General features: G+C 39.7%; 1 pseudogene; it reads right to left on the bottom strand.

Moving 5' to 3' along the window:
• Nucleotides 1–13083, bottom strand: part of LOC124029113 — an 18415-nt pseudogene extending 5332 nt beyond the window's left edge.
• Nucleotides 13084–15667: the final 2584 nt, after the last annotated feature.

Here is a 15667-nt window from a genome sequence, read left to right as displayed (position 1 = left end):
AACCCCTGAACCCTAACCTCTCTGTCTAACCCCTAACCCCAACCCTCTGACTAACCCTAACCCCTACTCTACTCTGTCTAACCTCTGGAACCTAACTCTACTCTACTCTACTCTACTGTCTAACTCCCTGAACAACCCCTAGGTACTATATCCCCTGAATCCTAACCCCTACTCTGTCTAACCCCTGAATCCTAACCCTCGTGTTTATAAGAAGTTGAAGTTACACCACAAGTTCAGCATCAGCTAAGAGTTGAAACCATTCAGATCCTGTAATCTGATAAATTCCCCTCAGCAAGTCAACCAGAATAATGATCTTAAACCATAAAACAAAGGCCTTATTATTAGTGATGTGCACTTCGTCAACGACTAGAGCTTTTAGAACTACTCTTTTAAACGACTCCAGAGTCATGATTCATTTTTACCGACTCCAGAGTCATGATTAGTTTTCACCGACTCCAGAGTCATTATTCGTTTCTACCGACTCCAGAGCCATGATTCGTTTTTACCAACTCCAGAGTCATGATTCGTTTTACCAACTCCAGAGTCATGATTCGTTTTACCAACTCCAGAGTCATGATTCGTTTTTTGCCGACTCCAGAGTCATGATTCGTTTTTTACCGACTCCAGAGTCATAACTGACTTGCCCCTCCAACCCCTTCCAAACCCCTCCCTCTCCATCTAGGCCCCTCCTACCCCTTCTAAACCCCTCCCTCTCCACCTAAACCTCTCCAACCCCTTCCAAACCCCTCCCTCTCCCTCTGCTACCCCTTCCAAAGCCCTCCCTCCCAGTCTAGGCCCCTCCCTCTCCACCTAAACCTCTCCAACCCCTTCCAAACCCCTCCCTCTCCCTCTGCTACCCCTTCCAAACCCCCTCCCTCTCCGTCTAGGCCCCTCCCTCCCCCGTCTAGGCCCCTCCCTCTAGGCCCCTCCCTCTCACCCAGGAGACGGTCTGTATGCATCGTACTATCTTCAGCAGCAATTTGCCGAAGCAGCCTGGTGGGAAGGCGGAAGCAGAGTGCTGTATCCTACCCCTTCCAAACCCCGCCCTCTCCCTCTAGGCCCCTCCCTCCCCGTCTAGGCCCCTCCCTCTCCCTCTAGGCCCCTCCCTCTCCTACCCCTTCCAACGCCCCCTCTCCGTCTAGGCCCCTCCCTCTCCTACCCCATCCAAACCCCCCTCTCCGTCTAGGCCCCTCCCTCTCCTACCCCTTCCAAACCCCTCCCTCTCCCTCTAGGCCCCTCCCTCCCCGTCTAGGCCCCTCCCTGTCCCTCTAGGCCCCTCCCTCTCCTACCACTTCCAAACCTCCCCCTCTCCGTCTAGGCCCCTCCCTCTCCTACCCCATCCAAACCCCCCTCTCCGTCTAGGCCCCTCCCTCTCCTACCCCTTCCAAACCCCTCCCTCTCTGTCTAGGCCCCTCCCTCTCCTACCCCTTCCAAAACCCTCCCTCTCCCTCTAGGCCCCTCCCTCACGTCTAGGCCCCTCCGTCTCCCTCTAGGCCCCTCCCTCTCCTACCCCTTCCAAACCCACCCCTCTCCGTCTAGGCCCCTCCCTCTCCTACCCCATCCAAACCCCCCCTCTCCCTCTAGGCCCCTCCCTCTCCCTCTAGGCCCCTCCCTCCGCGTCTAGGCCCCTCTGTCTCCCTCTAGGCCCCTCCCTCTCCTACCCCTTCCAAACCCACCCCTCTCCGTCTAGGCCCCTCCCTCTCACCCAGGAGACGGTCTGTATGCATCGTACTATCTTCAGCAGCAATTTGCCGAAGCAGCCTGGTGGGAAGGCAGAAGCAGAGTGCTGTATGCAGAGACACAGCAGGTAGGCAGGGGCTAACTTGTGGTCGTCTCCGCCCGGCTCGATCAGAGACATGATCCTGCTCACCAGGGCGTCCTCGTGGGCCTGATCGGAATGAAACGATTCAGGTCAGTTTGATTCAGTTCGGTTAAACTCGACTGAATAAACATTGGGGCAAAACTATTCCTGGTGACATCACAGTGACATCACAGTGACATCACAGGATAAATACATTCACTGATCTACAACAACCTTTATTTACCTGCTCAAAGTCCAGCTGTAGGCGTCTCTTCTGGTTCTGTCCCGCCAAGATCGTCGTTACGACGCCTGTCCCCCCCGCCCCCCCGCCTTGGGGTTTCACCAGGTGCGGTTTGAAACTGCGCCTGGCGGGGGCCGGTTTGGGAGGACAACGCCCCCCTGTCCTTTAACAAAGAGCCACACGCCTTACAGGTCCCTCCCCCCTCCGTCCCACCCTCCGTCTCCACCCCCCCTCCCCCAGCCTCGTACAGCTGCCCCAGGGTTCGGAGGCGTGCCAGCGTCTGGGAGGGGAGTGGTTTGGCACCCGTTGGGTCCTTATACAGGAAGATGTAGTGGGCTCCGAACGACAGGAGGTCGCCATGGCGGAGCTGGGTGGATTGCTCGCACCGGGAGAAGGACCAGGACCGTCGCGTGGGGGATGGGCTCCACGGCAACGCAGGAGCGGTCGTCCCCGGTGACGGCGGCGGCGGCTGCTGAGGGGTTGTTGTTGTTGTTGGGGGTGCTGCCATGGTGACGGGGGGCAGGGACCCGGTGGAGGCGACAGTGGAGTGGCAGGATGTCAGGAGAGGACAGGCAGATGTTTGGACGGGCTGACGGGGTCTCCTGACCCACAGTGTGCTGCTCTCTGTTCAACAGGTACACCAGGCAGTCCTGGAATATATAGCACCATATATATTATATAAACTGTATATAGCACCATATATATTACATATACTGTATATAGCACAATATATATTAAATATACTGTAAATATAACAATATATATTACATATACTGTATATAACACAATATATATTACATATACTCTATATAACATAATATATATTACATATACTGTATATAGCACAATATATATTACATATACTCTATATAACATAATATATATTACATATACTGTATATAGCACAATATATATTACATATACTGTAAATATAACAATATATATTACTAATAATGTATATAACACAATATATATTACATATACTGTAAATATAACAATATATATTACATATACTGTATATAACACAATATATATTACATATACTGTATATAACACAATATATATTACATATACTGTAAATATAACAATATATATTACATATACTGTAAATATAACAATATATATTACATATACTGTAAATATAACAATATATATTACATATACTGTATATAACACAATATATATAACATATACTGTAAATATAACAATATATATTACTAATAATGTATATAACACAATATATATTACATATACTGTATATAACACAATATATATTACATATACTGTATATAACACAATATATATTACATATACTGTATATAACACAATATATATTACATATACTCTATATAACACAATATATATTACATATACTGTAAATATAACAATATATATTACATATACTGTATATAACACAATATATATGACATATACTGTATATAACACAATATATATTACATATACTGTAAATATAACAATATATATTACATATACTGTATATAACACAATATATATTACATATACTGTATATAACACAATATATATTACATATACTGTAAATATAACAATATATATTACATATACTGTATATAACACAATATATATTACATATACTGTATATAACACAATATATATTAAATATACTGTATATAACACAATATATATTACATAAACTGTATATAACCATATATATTACATATACTGTATATAACACAATATATATTACATATACTGTATATAACACAATATATATTAAATATACTATATATAACACAATATATATTAAATATACTGTATATAACACAATATATATTAAATATACTCTATATAACACAATATATATTACATATACTGTAAATATAACAATATATATTACATATACTGTATATAACACAATATATATTACATATACTCTATATAACACAATATATATTACATATACTGTATATAACACAATATATATTACATATACTGTATATAACACAATATATATTACACATACTCTAAATATAACAATATATATTAAATATACTATATATAACACAATATATATTACATATACTGTATATAACACAATATATATTAAATATACTCTAAATATAACAATATATATTACATATACTGTATATAACACAATATATATTAAATATACTCTAAATATAACAATATATATTACATATACTGTATATAACACAATATATATTACACATACTCTAAATATAACAATATATATTAAATATACTGTATATAACACAATATATATTACATATACTGTAAATATAACAATATATATTACATATACTGTAAATATAACAATATATATTAAATATACTGTATATAACACAATATATATTACATATACTGTATATAAACAGTATAAACTGCCTGTAGAAGGTCCACAACCCCTTGAACACTTTTACATTCTGCCATAACATGACACCTAAAAAGGTACTGTAGACCGACTCCATGACTTCAATGTGAAAGAAAGTTTCCGAAAAGAAAACACAACTGAAATATCAGTCAGGGTAGTGTAGTTGGGCTGTATCACCGCCTGGTACGGCAACTGCACATCGCAACCACAGGGCTCTCCAGAGGGTGGTGCGTTCTCCCCCAACGCATAATCAGGGGGCAAACTACCTGCCCCTCCAGGACACCTACACCACCCGATGTTACAGGAAGGCCATAAAAGGATCATCAAGGACATCAACCACCCGAGCCACTGCCTGTTCACCCCGCTATCATCCAGAAGGATCATCAAGGACAACAACCACCCGAGCCACTGCCTGTTCACCCCGCTATCATCCAGAAGGATCATCAAGGACAACAACCACCCGAGCCACTGCCTGTTCACCCGCTATCATCCAGAAGGATCATCAAGGACAACAACCACCCGAGCCACTGCCTGTTCACCCTGCTATCATCCATAAGGAGAGGTCAGTACAGGTGCATCAAAGCAGGGACCGAGAGACTGAAAAACTGCTTCTATCTCAAGGCCAACAGACTGTTAAACAGCCACCACTAGCACAGAGACTGAAAAACAGCTTCTATCTCAAGACCATCAGACTGTTAAACAGCCATCACTAGCACAGAGAGACTGAAAAACAGCTTCTATCTCAAGGCCAACAGACTGTTAAACAGCCATCACTAGCACATTAGAGACTGAAAAACAGCTTCTATCTCAAGGCCAACAGACTGTTAAACAGCCATCACTAGCACATTAGAGACTGAAAAACAGCTTCTATCTCAAGGCCATCAGACTGTTAAACAGCCATCACTAGCACATTAGAGACTCAATCCCCAGCATGCATCAGTCCAGGTAGTGTAGTTGGTACCTGTCTGTCTGTCTCATATCCCAGCATGCATCAGTCAGGCAGAAATGTAGTTGGTACCTGTCTGTATGTCTCATATATCCCAGCATGCATCAGTCAGGTAGTATGTTGGTACCTGTCTGTCTGTATCATATATCCCAGCATGCATCAGTCAGGTAGTGGTTGGTACCTGTCTGTCTGTATCATATATCCCAGCATGCATCAGTCAGGTAGTGTAGTTGGTACCTGTCTGTCTGTCTGTATCTATATCCCAGCATGCATCAGTCAGGTAGTGTAGTTGGGACATGTCTGTCTGTCTGTATCATATATCCCAGCATGCATCAGTCAGGTAGTGTAGTTGGTACCTGTCTGTTGTATCCCTACAGCAACAACAGGTGAGGGACTAGTGAGGGGAATGTCTCTCACCCCTCCCTCCCCCGCTCCTCCCCCTCTCCCTCCTTCCTCCTGGTCGTGGCCCCCCTTGACTCCCCTCGTCCTCAGAGGTCCCGGCAGGGTGGAGTAGTAACGCTTCGGCTCGTCTGCACCCCCCAACTGATTAGTACAGGGGATACATCGGTTTAAATTAGTATAATAATATATATATATATAAATGTAATAATATTTAACCATCTAAATCAGACACATTCCATAATTACATTCAATAATAACAACAATATATAACACAATATATATATATATATAGGCTTTGATTCATATAATAACAACAATCCAGCTAATAGTAATAGTAGTAATAGTTATAATAGTAGTAATAGTAGTAATAGTAGTAATAGTTATAATAGTAGTAATAATAGTAATAGTTATAATAGTAGTAATAGTAGTAATAGTAGTAATAGTAGTAATAGTAGTAATAGTTATAATAGTAGTAATAGTAGTAATAGTTATAATAGTAGTAATAGTTATAGTAGTAGTAATAGTTATAATAGTAGTAATAGTAGTAATAGTAGTAATAGTAGTAATAGTTATAATAGTAGTAATAGTAGTAATAGTAGTAATAGTAGTAATAGTTATAATAGTAGTAATAGTAGTAATAGTTATAATAGTAGTAATAGTTATAATAGTAGTAATAGTTATAATAGTAGTAATAGTAGTAATAGTAGTAATAGTAGTAATAGTTATAATAGTAGTAATAGTTATAATAGTAGTAATAGTAGTAATAGTAGTAATAGTTATAATAGTAGTAATAGTAGTAATAGTTATAGTAGTAGTAATAATAGTAATAGTAGTAATAGTAGTAATAGTAGTAATAGTAGTAATAGTTATAATAGTAGTAATAATAGTAATAGTAGTAATAATAGTAATAGTTATAATAGTAGTAATAGTTATAATAGTAGTAATAGTTATAATAGTAGTAATAGTAGTAATAGTAGTAATAGTAGTAATAGTTATAATAGTAGTAATAGTTATAATAGTAGTAATAGTAGTAATAGTAGTAATCGTAGTAATAGTTATAATAGTAGTAATAGTAGTAATAATAGTAATAGTAGTAATCGTAGTAATAGTTATAATAGTAGTAATAGTTATAATAGTAGTAATAGTAGTAATAGTAGTAATAGTTATAATAGTAGTAATAGTAGTAATAGTTATAATAGTAGTAATAATAGTAATAGTAGTAATAATAGTAATAGTAGTAATAATAGTAATAGTAGTAATAATAGTAATAATAGTAATAATAGTAATAGTAGTAATAATAGTAATAATAGTAATAGTAGTAATAATAGTAATAGTAGTAATAGTTATAATAGTAGTAATAGTTATAATAGTAGTAATAGTAGTAATAGTAGTAATCGTAGTAATAGTTATAATAATAGTAATAGTAGTAATAATAGTAATAGTTATAATAATAGTAATAGTAGTAAGAGTTATAATAGTAGTAGTAGTAGTAATAATAGTAATAGTAGTAATCGTAGTAATAGTTATAATAATAGTAATAGTAGTAATAATAGTAATAGTTATAATAGTAGTAATAGTAGTAATAGTTATAATAGTTATAATAGTAGTAATAATAGTAATAGTAGTAATAATAGTAATAGTAGTAATAGTTATAATAATAGTAATAGTAGTAATAGTTATAATAGTAGTAATAGTAGTAATAGTTATAATAGTAGTAGTAGTAGTAATAATAGTAATAGTAGTAATAATAGTAAGACTAGTTATAATAGTAGTAGTAGTAGTAATAATAGTAATAGTAGTAATAATAGTAAGACTAGTAATAATAGTAATAGTATACCTAGGATAGGATAAGTAATCCCTCTCAACCCCCCCCCCCTTTAAGATTTAGATGCACTATTGTAAAGTGACTGTTCCACTGGATGTCATAAGGTGAATGCACCAATTTGTAAGTCGCTCTGTATAAGAGCGTCTGCCAAATGACTTAAATGTAAATGTAAATGTAATAGTTATAATAGTAGTAATAGTAGTAATAGTTATAATAGTAGTAATAGTTATAATAGTAGTAATAGTTATAATAGTAGTAATAGTAGTAATAGTAGTAATAGTTATAATAGTAGTAATAGTTATAATAGTAGTAATAGTAGTAATAGTTATAATAGTAGTAGTAGTAGTAATAGTAGTAATAGTTATAATAGTAGTAATAGTTATAATAGTAGTAATAGTTATAATAGTAGTAATAGTAGTAATAATAGTAATAGTTATAGTAGTAGTAGTAGTAGTAATAGTAGTAGTAGTAGTAATAGTTATAATAGTAGTAATAGTAGTAATAGTAGTAATAGTAGTAATAGTTATTATAGTAGTAATAGTAGTAATAGTTATAATAGTAGTAATAGTTGTAATAGTTGTGTTAGTAGTAATAGTTATAATAGTAGTAATAGTAGTAATAGTAGTAATAGTTATAATAGTAGTAATAGTAGTAATAGTTATAGTAGTAATAGTAGTAATAGTAGTAATAGTAGTAATAGTAGTAATAGTTATAATAGTAGTAATAGTTATAATAGTAGTAATAGTAGTAATAGTTATAATAGTAGTAATAGTTATAATAGTAGTAATAGTAGTAATAGTTATAATAGTAGTAATAGTAGTAATAGCAGTAATAGTAGTAATAGTTATAATAGTTGTAATAGTAGTAATAGTTATAGTAGTAGTAGTAGTAGTAATAGTAGTAGTAGTAGTAGTAATAGTAGTAATAGTAGTAATAGTAGTAATAGTTATAATAGTAGTAATAGTAGTAATAGTAGTAATAGTAGTAATAGTTATAATAGTAGTAATAGTAGTAATAGTAGTAATAGTTCTAATAGTAGTAATAGTAGTAATAGTAGTAATAGTAGTAATAGTAGTAATAGTAGTAATAGTTATAATAGTAGTAATAGTAGTAATAGTTATAGTAGTAATAGTAGTAATAGTAGTAATAGTAGTAATAGTTATAATAGTAGTAATAGTTATAATAGTAGTAATAGTAGTAATAGTTATAATAGTAGTAATAGTTATAATAGTAGTAATAGTAGTAATAGTTATAATAGTAGTAATAGTAGTAATAGCAGTAATAGTAGTAATAGTTATAATAGTTGTAATAGTAGTAATAGTTATAGTAGTAGTAGTAGTAGTAATAGTAGTAGTAGTAGTAGTAATAGTAGTAATAGTAGTAATAGTAGTAATAGTTATAATAGTAGTAATAGTAGTAATAGTAGTAATAGTAGTAATAGTTATAATAGTAGTAATAGTAGTAATAGTAGTAATAGTTCTAATAGTAGTAATAGTAGTAATAGTTATAATAGTAGTAATAGTTGTAATAGTTGTATTAGTAGTAATAGTTATAATAGTAGTAATAGTAGTAATAGTTATAATAGTAGTAATAGTTGTAATAGTTGTATTAGTAGTAATAGTTATAATAGTAGTAATAGTAGTAATAGTTATAATAGTGGTAATAGTAGTAATAGTAGTAATAGTTATAATAGTTATAATAGTAGTAATAGTTATAATAGTAGTAATAGTTATAATAGTAGTAATAGTAGTAATAGTTATAATAGTAGTAGTAGTAGTAATAGTTATAATAGTAGTAATAGTAGTAATAGTTATAATAGTAGTAATAGTTATAATAGTAGTAATAGTTATAATAGTAGTGTACCTGGTTGAGACTGGTCTCACTGAGGGAACGGCAGAAGGTGGTCCCAGGTCGAGGTAGTGTCAGAGTTCTAATAGTAGTAATAGTTATAGTAGTAGTGTACCTGGTTGAGACTGGTCTAGTAGTAGTAGTAGTAGTAGTAATAGTTATAATAGTAGTGTACCTGGTTGAGACTGGTCTCACTGAGGGAACGGCAGAAGGTGGTCCCAGGTCGAGGTAGTGTCAGAGTTCTAATAGTAGTAATAGTTATAGTAGTAGTGTACCTGGTTGAGACTGGTCTCACTGAGGGAACGGCAGAAGGTGGTCCCAGGTCGAGGTAGTGTCAGAGTTCCTTTAGTTCTGTTCCTCTGTAGCTTCCTAGCCTGGGCGTTGATATCTAGAGAGAAGAGGATAGGGTTAGTGAATCAGATGAATCAGGTGTAACAGACTGGAAGAATCAGATAAACCTGATGAAATCAGATGAATAAGAATCAGGGTTTTAACAGACTGGAAGAATCAGATAAAACCTGATGAATCAGATGAATAAGCTGACATCCAAGCTGAATCAGGTGAATCGGGTTTAACAAAACAGACTAGAACCACATAACAGATAAACCACATGATGAATCAGATGAATCACAGGTTTAACCAAAACAGGACTAGCAAGAATCAGATAAACCTGAGCCACTCCATGAATCATGCGATAGCAACCACATAACACAGAGCCAAGTAACACAGAGACAAGACCCATACATGAGACATGCAACTACATAACACGGATCAAGACCCACAGCAACCACATAACACAGAGACAAGACCCACCACTCCATAGCAAGACCCATAGCAACCACATAACACAGAGACAAGACCCATAGCAACCACATAACACAGAGACAAGACCCATAGCAACCACATAACACAGAGCAACCCATAGCAAACTTACATAACACAGAGACAGAGCAACACCACAGAGCGACCCATAGCAACCACATAACAGAGAGAGCAACCCATAACAAAACACACACCCATAACATGAGCCACCCATAGCAACCATGATAACACAGAGCGACCCATAGCAACCACATAACACAGAGCGACCCATAGCAACCACATAACACAGAGCGACCCATAGCAACCACATAACACAGAGCGACCCATAGCAACCACATAACACAGAGCGACCCACAGCAACCACATAACACAGAGACAAGACCCATAGCAACCACATAACACAGAGCGACCCATAGCAACCACATAACACAGAGCGACCCATAGCAACCACATAACACAGAGCGACCCATAGCAACCACATAACACAGAGCGACCCATAGCAACCACATAACACAGAGCGACCCATAGCAACCACATAACACAGAGACAAGACCCACAGCAACCACATAACACAGAGACAAGACCCATAGCAACCACATAAGACAGAGACAAGCCCCATAGCAACCACATAATACAGAGACAAGACCCATAGCAACCACATAACACAGAGCGACCCATAGCAACCACATAACACAGAGCGACCCATAGCAACCACATAACACAGAGCGACCCATAGCAACCACATAACACAGAGACAAGACCCACAGCAACCACATAACACAGAGACAAGACCCATAGCAACCACATAAGACAGAGACAAGCCCCATAGCAACCACATAACACAGAGACAAGACCCATAGCAACCACATAACACAGAGCGACCCACAGCAACCACATAACACAAAGACAAGCCCCATAGCAACCACATAACACAGAGACAAGACCCATAGCAACCACATAACACAGAGCGACCCACAGCAACCACATAACACAAAGACAAGACCCATAGCAACCATATAACACAGAGACAAGACCCATAGCAACCACATAACACAGAGACAAGACCCACAGCAACCACATAACACAGAGACAAGTCCCATAGCAACCACATAGCACAGAGACAAGAACAACAGCAACCACATAACACAGAGACAACACCCATAGCAACCACATAACACAGAGCGACCTATAGCAACCACATAACACAGAGACAAGACCCACAGCAACCACATAACACAGAGCGACCCATAGCAACCACATAACAGAGAGACAAGACCCATATAAACTACATAACACAGAGACAAGACCCATAGCAAACTACATAACACAGAGACAAGACCCATAGCAACTAGCTGATAACACGGATACAAGACCCACAGCAACCACATAACACAGAGACAAGACCCACAGCAACCACATAACACAGAGACAAGACCCATAGCAACCACATAACACAGAGACAAGACCCATAGCAACCACATAACACAGAGACAAGACCCATAGCAACCACATAACACAGAGACAAGCCCCATAGCAACCATAACACAGAGACAAGCCTCCCATAGCAACCACTCTAACACAGAGCGACCCATAGCAACCACATAACACAGAGACAAGACCCACAGCAACCACATAACACAAACACAACACCCATAGCAAACCACTTAACACAGAGATGCACTCATAGCACCACATAACAGAGACAAGACCCATAGCAACCACATAACACAGAGACAAGACCCACAGCAACCACATAACACAGAGACAAGACTCATAGCAACCACATAACACAGAGACCAGACCCATAGCAAACTACATAACACAGAGCGACCCATAGCAACCACAAAACACAGAGACAAGACCTATAGCAACCACATACCAGAGACCAGACCCATAGCAACCACATAACACAGAGCCACCCATAGAAACCACAAAACACAGAGACAAGACCCATAGCAACCACATAACACAGAGACAAGACCCATAGCAAACCACATAACACAGACAAGACCCATAGCAACCACATAACACAGAGACAAGACCCATAGCAACCACATAACACAGAGCGACCCATAGCAACCACATAAGAGAGAGACAAGACCCATAGCAACCACATAACACAGAGACAAGACCCATAGGAACCACATAACACAGAGCCGACCCATAGCAAACCACATAAGACAGAGACAAGACCCACAGCAACCACATACTACAGAGACAAGACCCACAGCAACCACATAACACAGAGCGACCCATAGCAACCACATAACACAGAGACAAGACCCACAGCAACCACATAACACAGAGACAAGACCCATAGCAACCACATAACACAGAGCGACCCATAGCAACCACATAAGACAGAGACAAGACCCATAGCAACCACATAACAAGGAGACAGAATCTATGTCAGATGGTTACTGTGGATGGATGTCCTATATACACTGAGCTGTAGAATGTGGTCCTGTAGAATGTGGTCCTGAGCTGTAGAATGTAGTGATGTTGTGGATGGGTTGACAGGGTTTGGGAGGCGGAGGCGGAGGGGCGCGGATGGGGAGGGTGACGGGGGGGGGGTTCTCGAGCCGTTCCAGATGGTCTCCGTGGGTGATGACAGACAGACAGCCAGGTGAAAGGTGACAGACACCCTACCTGTGGCCACGCCCACCTTTAGAGCCAGGGGTGTTGGGCTGTACCACCCGGCCACGCCCACCTTTAGAGCCAGGGGTGTTGGGCTGTACCACCCGGCCGGAACGCAGAGGGGAGGAGATGATTCTACCTAGGCCAGACCGGACCATTAGGGCAGCGAGGAAGGGGGGTGTTTTGGGTCCTACAGAAGGACAGGGCAGAGAGGGGTATCTCAGAAACACCCCCCAGACACTACACATACATGGTACAGTTTGGCATGCACATGCTAAGAACACGCTAAGGAGAACACAGGTTTGGTTCGTTAGAAAAACACACTAAGGGTCTGTGGTGCTGGTGTGCGTGTGTGAACACGATAAGCTCAGTGCATTCCCCCTATAAGTAATAAGGTTTGGCAACATAGTTTGGTGAGCACCTTATCCGTTAACTCAGCGCTGTGAGACACACACACACACACACACACACAGAGTATGTACAGCAGTGTTGTAGTACCTGAACCCAGGACTCATTTGACTCACGATTTACGTGACTCGACTCGGACTCGACGATTGCTGACTTTGTTGTCAGAAAGTCTCTCTTCCTTGTATTAGATAGCTACAATATAAGCAGTCTAGCTGTACTTAGCTTTCTGTCCGTACTTAGCTTTCTGTCCGTACTTAGCTTTCTGTCCGTACTTAGCTTTCTGTCCGTACTTAGCTTTCTGTCCGTACTTAGCTTTCTGTCCGTACTTAGCTTTCTGTCCGTACTTAGCTTTCTGTCCGTACTTAGCTTTCTGGCCCTACTTAGCTTTCTAGCCCTACTTAGCTTTCTAGCCCTACTTAGCTTTCTAGTCCTACTTAGCTTTCTGGCCTTACTTAGCTTTCTAGCCCTACTTAGCTTTCTGGCCTTACTTAGCTTTCTAGCCCTACTTAGCTTTCTAGCCCTACTTAGCTTTCTAGCCCTACTTAGCTTTCTGGCCTTACTTAGCTTTCTAGCCCTACTTAGCTTTCTAGCCCTACTTAGCTTTCTAGCCTTTACTTAGCTTTCTCTCGGACTTGGACTCAAATGTTAGAGATTTGGGACTCGACTTGGACTGGAAGTTTAGTGACTTGACTAGATCACTGGTGTACACACACCCTGCTAGCCAGCACCCAGAGCCGAGTCAGTATACAGTATTTCCATGAACACTGTAACATGGAGAGAGGAGGGATAGGAGGGGCGTGGAGGAGTGTGTTAGTGCTATGATGACTGAACTGTTACAGCTGGGAAGGTTGCAAGTTGAACTGTTACAGCTGGGAAGGTTGCAAGTTGAATCTGTGTATTAAATCCATGTAAAAGTCACTGATCAAACGTACGCTGCCGCACTGCTCAAGTGAAACCTCTAACACTGATGTATCCTAGACTGACTAGACAGATGGGTTACTAGTCTCTCCAGTCTCTCCAGACAGACGGGTCACTAGTCTCTCCAGACCGACGGGTCACTAGTCTCTCCAGACAGACTGGTCACTAGTCTCTCCAGACAGATGGGTCACTAGTCTCTCCAGTCTCTCCAGACAGACGGGTCACTAGTCTCTCCAGACAGATGGGTCACTAGTCTCTCCAGACAGATGGGTCACTAGTCTCTCCAGACAGATGGGTCACTAGTCTCTCCAGACAGATGGGTCACTAGTCTCTCCAGTCTCTCCAGACAGATGGGTCACTAGTCTCTCCAGACAGACGGGTCACTAGTCTCTCCAGACAGACGGGTCACTAGTCTCTCCAGACAGACGAGTCACTAGTCTCTCCAGACAGACGGGTCACTAGTCTCTCCAGACAGATGGGTCACTAGTCTCTCCAGACAGACGGGTCACTAGTCTCTCTAGACAGACGGGTCACTAGTCTCTCCAGACAGACGGGTCACTAGTCTCTCCAGACAGACGGGTCACTAGTCTCTCCAGACAGACGGGTCACTAGTCTCTCTAGACAGACGGGTCACTAGTCTCTCCAGACAGACGGGTACTAGTCTCTCCAGACAGACTGGTCACTAGTCTCTCCAGACAGACGGGTCACTAGTCTCTCCAGACAGACTGGTCACTAGTCTCTCCAGTCTCTCTAGTCAGACCTTTCACTAGTCTCTCCAGTCTCTCCAGACAGACGGGTCACTAGTCTCTCTAGACAGACGGGTTGCTTCCGGCAGTGTGCCAATGCTCCAGGTTAACAATTCTGTACAAGTTGCGCATCAGTTGGGACAGAAAGGAAGCGTTGGAAATGCGAAGCAAGTCACCAGTAATGTCACTGCCGTATCAGCTTGTTGCCATAGTTAAACATGAGCACAATTCCCACCAGCATTTTAAGCCCCGCCTACACAGATGTGTGATTTGTTATGAGACTTGTCTGTTTGAAGAGAACCTTCCCCGGAGCAATTTTCCTTACATTTGGAAATGTCAGAGACATCTTCCCCCAGACCTTATTTGTTGCCTAGGAACTATGCTCCAAGGTCTGAGATTTCCAACACTATAGACTGTCAGAGACATCCTCCTCAGACCTTGTTGTTGCCTAGATACGATTTGTTTAAAATATATATATATATATTTCACCTTTATTTAACCAGGTAGGCCCAGTTGAGAACAAGTTCTCATTTACAACTGCGACCTGGCCAAGATAAAGCAAAGCAGTGCAACACAAACAACAACACAGAGTTACACATGGAGTAAACAAACGTACAATCAAAAACAGAATAGGAAAAAAAGTCTATATACAGTGTGTGCAAATGAGGTAGGATAAGGGAGGTAAGGCAATACAATAGGTCA

The sequence above is a fragment of the Oncorhynchus gorbuscha genome, unplaced genomic scaffold (genome assembly GCF_021184085.1).
Source record: "Oncorhynchus gorbuscha isolate QuinsamMale2020 ecotype Even-year unplaced genomic scaffold, OgorEven_v1.0 Un_scaffold_5567, whole genome shotgun sequence".
Classification (NCBI taxonomy): domain Eukaryota; kingdom Metazoa; phylum Chordata; class Actinopteri; order Salmoniformes; family Salmonidae; genus Oncorhynchus; species Oncorhynchus gorbuscha.
This window is presented reverse-complemented; position numbering and strand designations above follow the sequence as displayed.